Raw genomic sequence first — 17,507 nt, forward strand, 5'->3', positions numbered from 1 at the left:
TGTGTATAATGCTGGTGTGCATGTGTGTGTATAGAGCTGGTATGTATTGAGTGTGCATATGTCTTTGTGCATGTGTGCATGTGCATGTGTGTATGTGAAGACAAGTACTGTTGCATGATTTGATGTATCCCTGTATTGTTTGGTGAGAGAAGGCTTCTAATATTGGGAAGTTTTCTCTGTCTGGTCCCCGTGTCCCCAACTCTTAGGAGGGTCCAGCCAAATCAAGAGGGGTGGAGCCCTTCTTTGGGGGGATATAGCCCAAGCCCATCCCACAGCCCTCAGAGAATCAGAAGCTTTAAAGACAGGAGTCCCCATGTCCCATCTGGCCAGCCTTCACCTAGGTTATGGGGTTTCTGGAAAAGGTGAAATTTATACAGCCCCCAGTGAGTTAGTGCTCCTGTCACCCATTCATTCCTGTAACTGACATGCATTATAGACCAGGGCTGTCTCCTTTGACCTGGGCTGGGGCTGACATTCAGTGAGCGCTGTGTGAGCAGATTCACCCCTATAATTCACAACAGTGGTGACATTCACATCTCTCCAAGGCTCCCTGCTCCCCACAGTCATTTCCAGGGGGCTGGCTGCTGCAGGTGAATGCTTCCCAGGCATGGGAACACACCTCTGGGGTAGAACAGGGAGCCTTTTCCCAGGGTGGGATATTCAGGGGCTGAGCAGGGGGACGTGAAGGCTCCTGCAGCTGGGAGGCCAGGCTCCCTGGGGAGTGTGGGCAGCTCCTGCCAGGGTGTCTCCAGGGTTTGGTCCTTCCAGTGCCAAGAGTCTTGCAGTTAAACTCGCTACTTTCACATCTCTTGAGATTCTTTGTCTTTTCAGTTTTTTAAACTTCAGTATGGAACCAGGGAGAACTAATGCTGATGAAATATTCTTCAATATATATTTATTGAGCACTAATTATTTAAAGATTGCCCTGCCTGGGCCCAGGTGACATTCTCCCTGCCTGGTGTCATTCTCAATGTGACATTGAGGTGGGGAAGAGGGACAGAGACCACGGACAACAACGGAAGAGGCACATGAGGGGGTGCCTTACCCCAACCAGGGGAGAGGCCCTGGTCAGGGAGGGCTCCTGAGAGCCATGTAAGCACACGTAGGGGTTAACCAGATGTCTGGGAGTGGCAGAAAGAGGAAGCCACCCCTTGGTGACACCACGTGGACACAGAAGCTCCGTACGAGTGGGAAGCAAATGTGGCCCAGAGCTGGTCAAAGGGTATTAGTCTGGGATGTGCTTTGCTTTGTCCGAGGAAGTTGGGCTGACATTGCCCTGGCACCATGAGCAGCGCGACAAGCTTTGGCGGATTGGCAAGCGTCCTCTCCACAAGGTGGCTATTTCTAACTCTGCTCCCATTTTGCTTCTGTGGCTTTGTTGATGTCAATGGTAAGGAAACAAATTATGCTGGCAAGGTGCTGGGCTTTCTTGCAAGTTGCAGTCTTGTTGGCTGCGGTAGCTCTCCCTGTATTGCTTTTACTACAGTAAAGCCCAGGGGAGTGTGAATGGAAAAGTACCTGTAAATATTCAGGTTGATTCCAAAGGCACATTATTGGCTTGTTGTGTAATACCCTCTGGTGACATTGAGGCCTTATTAATAACTAAACATCTGTCACAACTGTAATTATATTTCTTGTGCCAGGATTGTGTTTCTACCATTGTCCTGTTTCAACACGGAAGGGAGGGTGTGAATTATTCAGGCAACTGACTTTGAGTAAATAATCAACCCGCACTGTGCAGGCAGTAAGTTTCTGTCAACTCCTTGCAGAATCTCAGAGTCTCGGCTGACGTTCCCTTGATGTGCTCACAAATCTCTCTGAGAACATCGCCCTGGACCCCCGATGCGGCTGCCCGAGCAACCTGGAGAGGGGAAGCCTGAGAATGAGGAAAAGGGGGACAGAGGAGCCCTCCAAGGGGGAGAGGAGCCGCCGAGGAGCCAGGCCCCCGACTTCCCCACTTGGCAAGTCTTCTTCCCCCAAACCCCTTGGAGAAACAAGCTTTCTCGTGTTTGCTCAGGACTTGGTTGTTTTCAGCCCTCAGGTAGGGGGTGGTGCGGGGCTGGGAGATTTGCTGCTGAGTGTGGAGTGTGGGGGGTGGAGAAACCATGAACGGGACATCTGAGAGGATGCCTGTCCAGGAGGGGTGCAGACTTTTCACCGAATGATGGAGCCTGGCAGGTTTCCACGGATGGTATTTGCTATGTGTAGACAGGATGAGGGGCTGGATTTGAAAGCTGACTCTATCAGCCACTGGTGGCGGGGTGGGCGTGCTTGTTGTCAGAAAGAACAGCAGCAGATCGCATTTATAGAGCTCATGCTATGTGGTCGCATGCAAGCTGGAGAATTGCATGGATTATTTCAATTACTCTTCCCAGTTACTCCATAGGGGTGTTATTAACCCTAGCTCTCCAGGAGAAAAGCAAGAGAAACTTTAAACAACTTTCCCCAGATTGCACAGGTAAAGGTCAACCCTGGATTCCTATCCACATCTCTGAATCCAAAGCCTGTGTTCTTAATCACTGGCCACTCTGCTTCTCCCACCTCTGGGTGCAGAGGGAGGGTGCTATGCATTTCCAAGCCCCAGGTTTCCCTGGGTTTTGATCCTGCTCTCTTTCTTTTCCTTGGAGACATTCATGGCTGTAAAAATTCAAGGAGAATCTCAACTCTGGATGGTTTTGTATAGAAGGACATTTTGATCTGTGTGATGCTGGCACCGAGGAGTTGGTCTGTGGTGAGTCTTATAAATGGGTATGTCTGTAACGGTCCCCCTAAGGCTGTTGGAATGGGGTCTCCAGCCCTCTCTGCCACTGGCATCAAGGGTAGCCCAGTATTTATGGTGGGAATCATGAAGTTAGGGCTAAGATTGCAGGGGGGTTCATGGAAGTTGGAAGGGCTTCTGATAACTCTAGCTCCTGATTTTCAGTGGTTTCTCCCAGGAACTGGGGACTGGGAAGTAGGGCCCAGCACAGGATACTCTAAGAATCTATCTAGAACCTTCTCCAACACAACTCATTGGGCAATTAAAGGTGGGAGCAGATGAGACCACTGGCTAAGGGCACACCGGCCTGAGGGACATATCCTTCTCAAGGATCTGAGGAAAGGTCTTGAAGAGGAAAATGTGAAGCTGGAAATGATGTTTGCTAAAGGGCAGGTTCAGAAGGGTTGATTAGGATGGCATGGGCTGGGTCTCCCATCCCAGCGCATCCCTTCCAGGAGAGGCACCACAGCAGGAGATGGGGTTCAATTTCAAGGGCCACATTCCTGGGTGGTGTCCTCCCAGATGGGATAAGGCGTAGAATCCTGTGCCCTTGTCCTAGGAAAGGGATCATGTTGATGGAAGGAGGGAAGGACTTGGGGCAAAATAAACATTTTTTGATGACCTAGGGTGACAGTGGCAAATGGCAAATGTAGTTGATGCCACAGAGGAAAAGGACAGTTATTTGCTTTAGTAGATATGAAGATAGCATGTGGTCACAGGCAAGGATGTCTGTGGGAGTCAGAAAGGCCCTTTCTGCTCGCGTAATCCCACATTAAAAAATGTTTTATCACTTGTCCCTCTGATTGTTGGATTTAGAATTGGGGGTCAGAACTCTTATGCTCATAAATTAGGCAGTTTAGCTTCCCCAGTCTCTGGGGGCAGCAGTAATCCAAGTGGAATGAACCAGTTTCTCCCAAGGCATCAGCTTCTCCCTCAGGGTGAACATGAACCCCTCTGGACCCCAGAGCTGAGACTCGCTAGGGATGCAAACTTGTCCCCATCCCACCCTTGACCCCTTATTGAACACAGAGACACACAACACTTTTCTTATTCCTTCCTTGGGGACATATCCACACATTTAGTAAAGATCTCTGTGCAGTGGGCAGAGAGCTAAAAAAGGGCTATGGGAAGGAGTTCCACCATCAAGTTGTCAGCACCAGGATGCTGGATGTAGGGGGAAAGGGAACATAGTGCATCTGAAACATGCTCTCATGTCCATTTCCAGCAGTGGGGGCTCTCTGAGAAAACTGCCTCCCTGTCCTTCAGGTTGAGAACCTTCAGAGGAGTACGGCCAGGCTACTGGAACTGGCTTACAGGGCACCAGGGGACTCCTTGGACCCCAAAATGCTTTGGACAGTGATTAGGGTGGACAAATTTATAAAGCAGGGAGGAGTTACTTACCTCCTGTTCCATCTACCAGCCCCAGGTCACTTTCACACCTTTGGGTACCATGTTGGTTGCAAGTAAAAGAAGTCCAGTAGAGCTCTCCTAAGTGAAAAGAGACACATGTTAGACCTTAGGCAGAGGGCATGGGCGGTGTCTCACAGAATCTCAGGCCTCAGAGGTGGTTGGGATGAGAACCCAAGGGGAAATAGAAACCCCAAGAAAGCTGATTCTGTGCCCATCCATACCTCTGGTTTTCTGACCCTATGAAAATGATCTGTCACATAGCTGCCAATTCGGCTGCCAGCCTGTCCTGGGAATCAGTGTGGTCTTAATTCTGTGTCATTCCCACCTAGTCCTGATCAAAGCAACAGTGACTGATGAAGAGGGACGGAAGGTATGAACGTGGCCACCTCCCCTATAAATATGTGATGGAAGAGGCAGAGACACAGTTCTCTTCTTTACCATAGTTCCTTGACATATTGGTTTTGCATCCTATTTTTGAAGGCTGGCTACCCATTAAATGTTGATAAAGGGCTTGCTATTAGTGCTCTAAGCTGGAGCCTTTTAAAGAATGTGGTCCCCATGAAACCCATAAGAGTGAACTCTCTCTAATGGAACAAACACAACAATGGGGCAGATAAAGGTGGCAGTGGTCAAGGCAGTGAGGTGTGGCGAGAGATCCAATGCAGAGGCCAAGGACTGGAGACACAGGACACCACCCTCCCCATCTCCAGGCTTCTTCCCAGTTTGCCTCCTGTATGTCTGCCTAGAGATTTGCAGGATTCCTCAGATTGTCTATTCCTATGTCTTTGCCAAGTTATGGTCAGCTTTTTTCTTGATGCATCTGGAGGAAATGACCTGTAGATGGAGACCTTCTCCTCTACTCCTGTCCCTCACATAGCAAGGAACACCCATCTTGCCTGTTGCCTGCCAACATATTGACTGGTGGTCTGAAAGGATATTCTTCCCCTTTTTTGTCCAGATGATGGGACCTATGGTTCTTTGGGTCTCCAGTTTGGCGCTGACTCATGGATGGTCAATAGACTCAGGACACCCACCAGGAGAGTCCCCAGGGAATAGAGAGATGTCTAGGTGGCTTCAACAAGCAGCAAGTAAACAACCTTACTACTATGGGCTGCTCCAACCCAATCTGAAGAAAGCTTTTCTGATATGGGGAGAAATGGATGTGCACTATTGATATATGAACTAAAAATAGCCCATGTTCCAAACAAAGTGTTTTTTAGTATTTTGAAATGAAAACGTGTAGACAAAGCAAGGATTTAAAATGTATGACTCATTAAATTGCTGACTCTGAAAGCAATGGAAATTCAAAGGGAATATTTCTCTCCCTGTTTCCCTCCCACCCCTGTTCTGAATAGCTTTATAAAAAGCTATTATGGGTCCTAAACAGGACCCATAAACTCCTTCATGATTTTGGGTCCTGCACATGAGAGACGGAAGGATCTCAACCTTTACTGCCTGGTTATTTAGCTGGCCGCACTAGCTAGACTGGAACCATTGGTCACTTCTCCTGGCCTGCACATCCTCATTTCTCCTCTTTGCGCCTCTGTTCCTCTCCTCTCAGGGTCAGGGAAACCTTGGTTCCATTATGGCTACTGAGCTTTCCCCTCCGAGGCTTGGCGCTGCTGGACCTCAGCAGCGCTCAGTTCGACAGCCTGAACAGGGGTGGCCATCACTGAGCAGGGTCTCTCAGAGAGTGTGCCCTCTGACTGGCACTGCAGCAGGATGCAGCCGCAGGCACAGCAATCAGCTCCCGTATGTCTGCAAGAATGAGCAGCTTTGGGCTCATTCTTGGTTTCTAAAGGAAGGCTTGGATTTCAGCAGTGATGGTGTTCTTTGCTCACAAAATTTTCCTGAAATAAGTCTTATGGTGAATCCCAATATTAAAACAGAAAAGAGGGCCCATCCTGGGTGTGTGTGTGTGTGTGTGTGTGTATGTGTATGTGTGTGTATGTGTATGCACATGCATTTGTGTAAAAGCCTAAAGAACCACCTACTAAGTGTTTGTGGTGTCTCCCAGGACTATCTAGTTCTCAGAACCATGTGAGTGATAAGTCACAGGTGAGTGGCTGATGTCCTTTGGGCCTTGGGTGCTTATACCTTTGTACATCCAGCACATTCACTGGTGCACCAGGTTCTGTGCTGGGTGTTGGGAATAAAGCAGTGATTGATTCCCTTCCTCACGAAGTTTATATGGGAAAGAAGGATTAGTACTCACCATAGAGTCCACATGTGAGGATAAATTCAGGCTTAGGACATGTTTAAGAAGGTGTCAAGGGATACACACACACACACACACACACACATACACACAGGCAGTGGTGCAGCTTCAGGGCACACCATCCCCTTATAAAACAAGAATATGGCATGATGTACCCCTGAAGTTGTGCCATCTACATAAAATAAACAAACATATATCCATCCAGATGGGCCTAGTTTGTACTTATTCATGTGGTCACATTACTCCTCACGCTTTTTTCACTCAACAGTTTATGACCAGCATCCTTCTATATTGTGATTTATTTAGCTTGTCCCCTATTGATGGCCGTTTAGGTTGTTCTGTTTTGGCTCACACAACTAGAGCTGCAATATATAAATATATACACACTATATATATGGATATATTTATCCTTATGAACTTGTGCAAGTATATCTAAATATAAATTTTCCAGAAGTGAAATTTCTAGGTCAGAAAGTATATACATTTTTTCCTTTTGCTGGATTTGCCAAATTGCTCTCCAGAATTATTGTATCAATTTACCTATGGGAAGGCTTCCAAGGACAGGGGAGTTTGGAGTGGAGGGGATGAAAGCAGTGGAAAAGGGTTTGAAGGTGATAATTAATAGAGTAGCATCCCTTAGGACGGGAGAGGGCATAGGATCAAGAACACAATCTTCATGGAGAAAAAAGTTCCACATGCACAGCCAAAGCGTAAATTCTAGACTCCCAGAAAATATCACAAATGATCTTAACTAGGAGCTTGCGGTTGTTCTTTCCCCCTTCTGGGAAGTCATGACCCAATCTCTTAGAAACCTTCCTTTCAGCCAGGGCCCATCAATTATTACAATAACTAATAAATGCAAAAGCATGCCACAAAATGGCGACTGTCATTGATGTTAATAAGCATTCCTCCAGGTGTGCCATGGTCAGTAACACAGTTGGCCCCAAGGAACCTGATTTCTTTGGTAGGGCTTGGGCATCAAGACTCCATTCACTTGTCCTCCTGGCACTTGCATGGGTGTCGGCAATGTCCAGAGCATGTCTGGCCCTGCAGGATAAGCGTGCAATGTCCAGTCACCCAGAGCCTGTAGTCTGAGACAGCTTCATATTAAAACAACACTTGATCTGTGGTGGTGCACAATGTTATTTTTTAAAACTTAAATGTCAGCTTTTTTTTTTTTTTGTCCTTGTAGGGCAGGGGGTGTTTTGGGCAATGACTCTATAATTCTCTACCATCAGAAGCCCTTTTATGGAAAAAATTAGAATCATTGGGACAGACCATATTCATCTAGTATGCTCCTGGTGTTTGCATCAAATTTTAATTTGAGCATTTTGCTCCTATTGAGAAAGTGGGACAGGGGGAGGGGGAGACAGTGGATCTGTGTCCTCATCATCTTGCTGTTAGCAGGGACTGCATAAAATAGCTCTTTTCTGCATGTTCAAGCCAGTCATGCCCATTGCAGAGTCCAAAGGGATTTGGAGAGACAGAGTGACCCCTCAGCCTGTGGGGTCAGGTGCCCCTCCCCTAGACTCTCCCACTGTAGCAGAGTCTAGCTCTCCTCCCCTGGTTCACATGTTGCCATTGCAGGGGCCTCATCCTTCTGGAATTCTTGTCTCTTCTTAGTACAGCTACTATTGTTTTATAATAAACAATCCCAAACACACTGTTTGTGCTCATGGAAGCCTCAGGTCAGGCCCTCTGCAAGGATGATATATCTCTGCTCTGTGATGTCTGGTGACTTCTCTGGAAAGATTGGATGGCTGGGGTTGGAATCATCTGGCCACTTGGTGCCTGGGCTAGGATGGTTGAAGGACCAGCTTAGCCGGAACATCTACATATGACTTTTTATGTGGTTTGTGCTACTTACACTCTGGCATCTGTGTTCTAAGATGAACAACTAGGGACCATCTGGAACCTGACTGTTTCTTCTCAAATGATTTCCCTTAAAAGCATCACTTCTGGCATATTTTAGTGGTCAAAGCAGTTGCAGTCTTCCTAGATTCAGGGGGAGGAGACATAGACAGCATCTATCAGTGGGAGGAGGTTCAAAGAATTCAGGAACCACATTGTAAAACTACCAATTTTCCTTCATGGATCTGGGTCCTGCTGCCCCCCATTCCCATCATGCATCTCTTTCAGCATCTTTGGTGTCCTCCTGGGTAGCTTGGAAAATTAGGATGCTGGAGGGAGTTAAATAAGGGATCTTCCCAGTGACCTGTGAATCCTGAGACAACTTGGGACATTATTTTGTAGAAAGGTGTTCATCTCTCGAAGTTGTCCTAACCTGGTGTGTGCCAGACTCCAGGAGACGGGAGGACAGGTAGGAAACCCCACTTGGCACATACAGGAACCCTGCCTTAGGCAGAGACAGTACCTGGAATAGATTTTTGGGAAAAGTGATAACAAAGCATATTCCAGGAGACAGTGGCCAGGGCCAAAGCATATCATTATTCGGGGACCCATCTACAGCTCTAGGGGGTTGCTTCGAGCGTTCAATAATTGGAGCCTGCTCACATAGATCTTTGATGAAACTTATTGAAGGGAAAGTAGTAACCTGTTCCACTGTGCTGCCATTAGGCCAATGTCTGCCTCATTCCCTTTCTGGGTCATCTTTGCATTTTGTGTTTGGGGGGAACAGATGGGTCTCAGTCCTGTTTCTGAGTCATTCCACCCTGCTGCTGATTCTTGTTACCTGCTGCCATCTACGGGCTTAGCATGTCCCAGTCCCCAGCAGCTTCACTTTGGGACTGTACCTGAGACCACCCCGGCCACCACCTCCTCTCTGTGTGCAGCAGTTACCAGGTCAGCACTCTGTTGAGGTGGAGGGGTCAGGTTGCTGGAGGAAGCACATGATTTCCTCTGCTGGACCCTCTCTCAATTCCCACAACAGCACTAACACACAGCAGATGGCTATAAATCAGATTTTACCGAAGGCTTGAGAATAACTGGGAAATTTCATTGTAGGAAAAAATTACAATGTACAAAGAAATCTTCTTTGAGTAAAACTAGTTTTCAGGGGCCTTTTAATACATGGATCCCTTTGGCAGTCTGAGGAAACTGATGACATATGTTTTAAATTCATGAAATAGAGTAAATGAGGCAACTGCAAAGGAAATAGTATCAACATATGAAACAAAATGATGTGATATAATAAGGCATGTGGGTTTTTGTTGGTGCATTAAATAATAAGATCTAGCAGTTGGTGTAGTAATAACAAAACTTGAAGTTCTATAGTGGTAAATGTAAATAACATTGGAAATAATTGCAACAACTGTAACTTGATTGGAAAATATTAGTTCAAAGTCACAGTATTGCTAATTCCACTTGGCCTGTGGCTTGTGTTCATAATTGAAGAATATTCTAGATTTCACATAGAGGTTAATGAAAATAGAGGTATAGTCTTCCCCACCCCAATTCAGGAGCCCCTTGGATTCTATCCACAGGCCTCCCAGGAGGCTTGGACGCCACCTCCCAGGATTGGAGGACACTAGACCCCTGTCTGGTGCCTTTCTTAGCCTCCTTCCCTGCCTAGAGGACAACCCTGCCTTCTCATTGTTTAGATATAGTGCTTCTTTCTTCAGATCCCCCCAGGACAAATCTCCCTTCCTCTTTTAGAAAGCTGATCTCCCAGGACAGAGCCCATCCTCCCCTCTGACTTCCTCTCCTGCAGGAACAATCCTTAGAACTCAATACACCTGGACAGTAGGTACTAGGAGTAATATTTTAGCAAGTATCACACTGGTGCAGGTTAGTATTAAGGCTGAGGCCGAGTCAAGAAGTAAGTGAACTTCTTATTCCAGGACAGGAGAACTGGTATTTGATTACTTAGGAATATGCTAGTTTTGGGGGCAAACTCACAAAACTAAAGTTAACAGGGAAGACTCAGATCTTTGAAATCTTCTAGCAGTGTGAAGAAAAAACCACTGACTACCTTTGAGTCTTCATGGTGAGGCTGGAACCAGAAGAAGGAACATACGACACAGGAAAGATAAGGAAACTTCTCTCCATTTTCTGGTCAAAGGTTGGAGGGAGGACAAATGATAAGGAGGTAGGAGGACAAGAAGTTTTGCTTCTACTGCTCTCTCAGCACCTGGGATCTGGGGCTTCTGCCTCACCCTCCCCGGCGATGTGGGAGCTCCTTTGGCACCTGCTCCAATACGCTGCCTCCTGTTTAGTTCAATGTGTGGAGTGTGGGGCCAGGTAGCATCTGAGCCTCAGACAGTCTCCTGGGGCAGGAGCACTAAATGGAGAGGGGGCTAACCTTCCACAGGGCATGCCCAGGTGTCCCCAGAATAGAAAGTGAGTGTAAGGCCTCCCCTGGTGGCGCAGTTGAGCGCTGGGCTGCGAGGCTGCCTGCAGCCTCTGCAGTGCCGGTTTATTCCCCGGCCACCCGCGAGGGTCCCACCAAAAAAAAAAAAAAAAAAAAAAAAAAAGAATAGAGAGTGAGTGTAGACTCCTGGACCACACCTGGATGAAGGGTGCAGCAGAAGGCCAGGCCTATGTGGACACAGCTGAGAGGAGGCCAGGCAGGAAGGACAGAAGGCAGGTTCACAGAAAGCCTTGTGCAAACTAGAAGGAACACCAATTCACATTTTAATCTTCAGGATTAGAGGTCAGCAGTGACAAGACATATCACTGTCAGGACACAATGTGGGAGACTAAACTTTTCAAAAATAAACTTTAACTGAGAGTAACATTTTTAAACTCACAGGAATAGTGAGAATTTAGTACAGTCCCCAAACACCCAGCACAGGCTTCTGTATCTCATGAAGAGGGCGCGCATGTGGTGATCATGAGCCAATATGGACACACTGTTTTCTTTTTTTAAAGATTTATTTATTTATGCATACAAGAGCTGGGGCACAGGCCAGAGACACGGGGTCTGGGGGGAGCTGAGAGGATTCACCAGAGACAGAGTGGGGAACAGAACAGGCAGACTGACTGAAATACACTGCTGAGGGGAGCAGCGGGTGAGACGGGAGAGGTCTGCTGTGCCATGTGAGTTTCTCCCTGGCTGCCTGGGGATCGGACTTGTGCTGCAGTTTGCTTCATAGTGTGGTACTTAACCCCTTGTGCCACCAGCAAGGCCCTGGACACACTGTTATTAACTAAGGTCCACACTTTATTCACTTCCCTGAGGTTTTATCTAATATTCTTTCTCTCTTTCAGGATCTCCTCAAGGACATAACATTACATTTAGTTGTCATGTCTTGTCAGGCTTCTCTTGACAGTGACAGTTTCTCAGACTTTTCTAGTTTTTGAAGAACTTGACAGTTTTGAGAAGTCAGGTATTTTGGGGAATGTTTGTCAGTTGGGATTTATCTGATATCTGTTTTTCTCACAATCAGACTGGAGTTATGGGTTTGGGGGAGGAAGACCACAGGTGTAATGTGCCATTTTCATCACATCATACCAAGCGTGCACAAACATTTGCATGCAGATACATTGCATTATATTTATTTATAACTGTTTATATATGAGTAAATATCATATGAATTTATACAACTTTATTAATAATTACCCAAAACTGAATGCAACCAAGATGTCCTCCAATAAGTGAATGAATAAACAGAAAGTTGTGCATCTATAATGTGGAATATGATTCAGTGATAATGAGCATTGAGGTGTGAAGCCACAAAAAGACCTGGATAGAGCTTACATGGACATGTGTAAACATAAGGAGTCCATGGGTCTAACTCCGTGATATTCTGGGAAAGGCAAAAGCATAGAAACAAAAAAGTTCAGTGGTCACCAGGAGTTTGGGGATAAAGGAAGAAGGTTAAAAGAGTAAGCACCAGATATTTTTTAGAGCAGTGAAACATTCCATGTGATATTGCAATTGTGGCTACATGGCAGTATGTGTTTGTCAAAGTCTATTGAACTTCAGCTCAAAGAGTGAGTCTTAATGTATGCAAATTCAAAAAATCATTTAGGAGGTCAGTAGAATCTCAGGACGGAATGCAGAATGTGATCAATCTGTCCTACCAATCTGGATGGCCAGAGTATGAAATCACCTCACAAAAGGCAATGGGAGATGGAGGAAGTGCTGACACAAGTAACTTTAGAAATGGAAGGAGTCTGTAAAATTGAAGGCAAATGTAAGCATTTTAATGCACAAAGTTATTTCCCACAGGTGTACATGTTATCATTTTGGTGGTTGTTATAACTGCATACAGCAATGAAACAATTAAGTAAATGGATGGTGGATGTATGGAGCCAGATTTTGCATTGTTGCAATAGGAATTCATAGACATCTAAGAGGAAACAAGTAGAATGACTCATGTAGTAATAGATTAGCATTGGAAACCAGTGCGTACCCATGTTTATCTTCATGTGGACACAGATGGTTACATATAGAAATGTGTGTAGATATGTGCACATCTGTGGGTTAATGTATGCAGAGATAATTCCTTACTCTGTCAACTGAGAGGCAGCCATGCCTCAGTAGCCACAAGCACGCTTGGGGCTCAGATCTTGGTTTAGAATCCCATTCTCTAATTTTTTAAAAAAAAATTATTTATTTATGCATACAAGAGCTGAGGTGCAGGCCAGAGGTGTGGGGCAGGGGTGAGAGGATTCACCAGAGACAGAGTGGGGAGCAGAACAGGCAGATACTGAAATACACTGCTCAGGGGAGCAGCAGGCGAGACGGGAGATGTCTGCTGTGCCATGTGGGTCACCTCCCTGGCCAGTGATCGAACTCGTGCTACAGTAGCTGAGGACAACTTTGGATAGCTTCTTAGTGCTGACACTTAACCCCTTGCACTACCAGGGAGGCTTCCGCTCACCCCATTCTCCAATTAAGGAAACCAGGGCAGGAAATCAGTAAGAAGTGCACAAGATGAGCCTTGTAATGCCAGAAAGGATGGATGTACTCAAATCCAGGAGTCAGGATTTCCCTGTGGCCAAGGCTGCAGTCATTTTAACCATAAAACAAAGTTGTATTGTGTTATTACTCAAACTATAAAATATATATCCATGAGTCCATACGTACTTAAACACATGATTGAGAAAATATAGAAAAGGAGAGAAAGGAAGCAGGAAAGAATGAAGGAGGGAGGGAGGAGAAGAGGGAGAGAGGAAGGAAGTAGAGATGGAATCTCCTGTATAGAAAAATTACAAATAACTAACATCGGTGCTCTGCCCTCCTGGGGATGGAGCATAGTTTCTCATTGCTTAAGTGTAGTCTGCATAGAGAAACTTCCTTCCAAGGGAGACAATATGGAAGAAATAAAAAATAGTAATTTTACAGTGGAGAGCCCTGATAAATACACCTCAGCCAGGTGGTCAAGGTCAATATCAACAGCGACTATTGCAGTGCACAGGTTTTATGTGAACATCCTTGTTCATATTAGTTGGGTAAACACTTGGGAGCATGACTGTTGAGTAATATAAGACTTTCTTTAGCTTTGCAAGAACTCTCCAAACTGTCTTCCAGGTGGCTATGCAATGCATTTTTTTAAAAAAAGATTTATTTCATTTATTTATGCATACAAGAGCTGGGGTGCAGGCTAGAGGTGCGAGGAGGGGTGAGAAGATTCACCAGAGACAGAGTGGGGAGAAGAACAGGCGGATATACTGAGGGGAGCAGCGGGAGAGACAGATATACTGAGGGGAGCAGCGGGAGAGAACAGGCAGATATACTGAGGGGAGCAGCAGGAGAGGTCTGCTGTGCCATGTGGGTCAGCTCCCTGGCCGGGGATCGAACTTGTGCTGCAGTGGTTGGCAATAGCTTCATAGAGCTGAGACTTAACCCCTTGTGCCACTAGGGAGGCCCCTGCAATGCATTTTTGTATTCCAGCAAGGAAGTAAGTTCCTATTGCTTCATGTTTTTAGTGGCAGTTGCTATTGTCATTTTTATTTTACTTTTGGATTTTAGGCATTCTATAGGTGTGTAGTGGTATCTCATTGTTTTAATGTGCATTTCCAGATGACATAGGCTGTGAAGCTTCCTTTCGTGTGTTTATTGCCATCTATATATTTTCTTTGAGGTGTTTAAATCTTTTCCCCATTTTTTCATTGGGTTGTTTATTTATTTGTTGAGTTTTAAGTTTTCTTTGTATAATTTGGCTATACACTCTTTATCAGATAGGTGTTTTTCAAGTACAGTCTGTGTTTTGTCTCTTCTTTTTCTTTTTCTTTTTTTCCGAAGATTTTTTTTAAAGATTTATTTATTTATTTATACAAGCACTGGGTACAGTCAGAAGCACGGGAGGGTGAGATAATTCACCAGAACCAGAGTGGGGAGAAGAACAGGCAGACTGACGAAATACACTGCTGAGAGGAGCAGCGGGCACGGCAGGAGAGGTCTGTGCGCCATGTGGGACCCTCGCCGGCTGGCCTGGGATCAAAACGACACTGCAGAGGCTCCAGGCAGCTTCGCAGCCCAGCACTCAACCGCTGCGCCACTGGGGAGGTCCTAAAGATTTTTTTTTTTAAATTTATTTATACAAGCACTGGGTACAGTCAGAAGCGCTGGAAGGTGAGTGAATTCACCAGAGCCAGAGTGGGTTGCAGAACAGGCAGACTGATGAAGTACACTGCTGAAGGGAGCAGCGGGTGCGACAGGAGAGGTGTCTGCACGCCATGTGGGACCCTTGCCGGCGGCTGGGGATCAAACCGGAGCTGCAGGGGCTGTGGGCAGCTTTGCAGCCCATTGTTCAACTGGTGTGCCATCAGAGAGGCCCTGTCTCTTTTTTTTTCTTAATAGTGTCTTTGCTGAGAGGAAGATTTTAATCTTAATAATATCCAATTTATCAACTTTTTATTTCATGGACCGTGATAATCCAAGGATGTGGTTTCTAAAATTTATTTCTGTTTTTTAAGATGTCATCAAGTGTAGGTTCTTTTCTTGAGCCATTAGGAGGTTTTCCTTCCTACATGTTACAATGTCATCTAATAGCCCTCCTCCCTCTCCCCATATTCTTATTGCAACATGGTATTTGCCAATTGCTGGCATTTGGTATCCATTTGACCTACATCTGTGGGTCCTATGTGAGATATTTTCTTTTTCTGACTGTAGCTTTTCTTGACTCAGAGAATTCATACAATTAGTAAGAGCAGGGGAACTGCTTCCAATTCTATCTGCAATGCCTTTCATATTTTAATTAAAAACATCCTATTTGCAATATGTTTTCTTCTATAGCATATGCTGGGAGGCATTCTTGGTTTCCTGAACTGTTACTTGAAATTTAAATGTTCACTAATAGGTTAGTAGATGAACAAATCATGGTATATCCATACAGGGAGCTAGTACTCAGTACACTATTGTTGCATCAAAATTATGGATGAATTTCAAAATAATTATGCTGAAATAAGGAAGCCAGACAACAAAAGTGCACATAGCACAATTTTATTTCCATAAAAGTCTAGAAAATGAGGACTATAATGATTCCTAAGGGTGAGGAAGGTAGATTGGGAAAGGAAGATATTACAAAGAGATGGGAGGAAACTGGGACAGATGGTATATATGTTATCTTGACTATGGCGATTGTTTCACATTTGAATATCTCTATTATAAACGTATCGAGTTGTATCCTTTATATGCAATTTAGTTGTTTGTCAATTATACCTCAATAAACCTGCTTTCAATATGAGTCTTCAAGTCATTTTGATGGTGATAACATCAGAAATCCCCCCTCAGTTTTTCATTTATGTTCAATGTGCTATTTTCCATTTTGTCTTTTTGTATAAAGTCTTAAGTTCATTCCTGGTCATTTGGGAGGAAATGTTTCAATCGGTGCAGATGAGCTGACTGTTTTCTAACCTCATATTTATTATTTCATTTATCCTATTTTCCCATTGTTTATTTTTCTAACTTCATGTGTGGAACAGTCAGTAAATTTGTTTTCATTACTTCTGTTAAATGGTGGAGTTTTGTGTGTCAATCTACTGATACAAATACACAGAAGAAAGTCAAATCCGTGCTGAAGCCCCCTCTCCAGATACGATCACTACTAACATTCCTGTCAAAATCTTGGCATCTTACTGTGCATGTACACCCTGTGTGTGTGTGTGTGTGTGAAAAAGTGCACACATCATAAGTGTACAGCTTACCACAAGCTGAGCACTATGTAAAGCACTTGATTAGTTAACAGAACATTTCATGCCTCCCAGAAGCCACCTTTGCATCCATTTCCAGTTGCAACCCACTCTCCACCAACCTAAGGATGACTACTGTCTTGCCTACTAACTACATAGCTTATTTTCCTCTGATTTGACGTTTTACTTAAAAGTAACCATGAAGCACATATTCTGCCTTGTCTGTCTTCTTTCACTCAACATTATATTTGCGAGGTTAATCCATTTGGATGTAAGTTCATTCCCTGTAATTTAGGTATATTCTCTAATGTGTGAATATATCATCATTTATTTATCCATTTTATTATCGATGGGCATTTTGGGTGGTTTCCACCTTGGGGCATTATAAATATAGCATAGAATATACTATAAATATTCTGGTGCATGTCTTTCGTGAGCATAAAAATTCTTATGATGTAAAAAATATATAAAATAAAAAAATATATAAAAAGTACTTTATGCTTGAAAGATAAAAAAAACCCCAAAAACCCAAATAGCTAGTAAGAATACAAAAATCTTATATTCTTAACCAATAAGCAATATAACTAATGAATATGAAATAGAAACCAAAAAAAAATTCTTACGTGCTCAGAAGTTTCTAAACATTTGAGTTCTGTCAATCAAACTCCTGTCCTTGTGGTGCCTGTATTTTTGAGGGGGGTAGAAAGACAGATAATAAACCATAAAACCTATATTTTATTTCCTCTTTTGAATTAGTTTGATATTTTATTTTTATTTATTTATTTATTTATTAAAAAGATTTATTTATTTATTTATACAAGCACTGGGTACAGTCAGAAGCGTGGGAGGGTGAGAGAATTCACCAGAGCCGGAGCGGGGAACAGAACAGGCAGACTGACGAAATACACTGCTGAGGGGAGCAGTGGGCGGCAGAAGAGGTCTGTAGCTCCATGTGGGACCCTCGCTGGCAGCCGGGGATCGAACTGGCGCTGTAGAGGCTGCGGGCAGCTTCACAGCCCAGCGCTCAACTGCTGCACCACCAGGGGAGGCCCAGTTTGATGATATTTTAATTGCCATTGA

The 17,507-nt window shown here is 44.7% G+C and overlaps 1 protein-coding gene across 2 annotated transcripts in view; it reads left to right on the plus strand.

The window, feature by feature from the left end:
- The window catches only part of CALN1 (calneuron 1), a 394,265-nt gene that overhangs the window by 40,448 nt on the left and 336,310 nt on the right, over nucleotides 1–17,507 (plus strand). The window contains exon 1 of one of the 2 annotated variants that reach the window (XM_054693582.1): nucleotides 1,893–2,041. The exons of the other annotated variant lie outside the window; for it this stretch is intronic. The gene's annotated coding sequence lies outside the window, so the exon portion shown is untranslated. Of the gene's footprint in view, nucleotides 1–1,892; nucleotides 2,042–17,507 lie in introns of those variants that run through there. 2 annotated transcript variants of the gene reach the window in all.

Source organism: Talpa occidentalis, unplaced genomic scaffold, assembly GCF_014898055.3.
Source record: "Talpa occidentalis isolate TD23 unplaced genomic scaffold, MPIMG_talOcc4v2.1 talOcc4.12, whole genome shotgun sequence".
In the NCBI taxonomy this organism is placed as follows: Eukaryota; Metazoa; Chordata; class Mammalia; order Eulipotyphla; family Talpidae; genus Talpa; species Talpa occidentalis.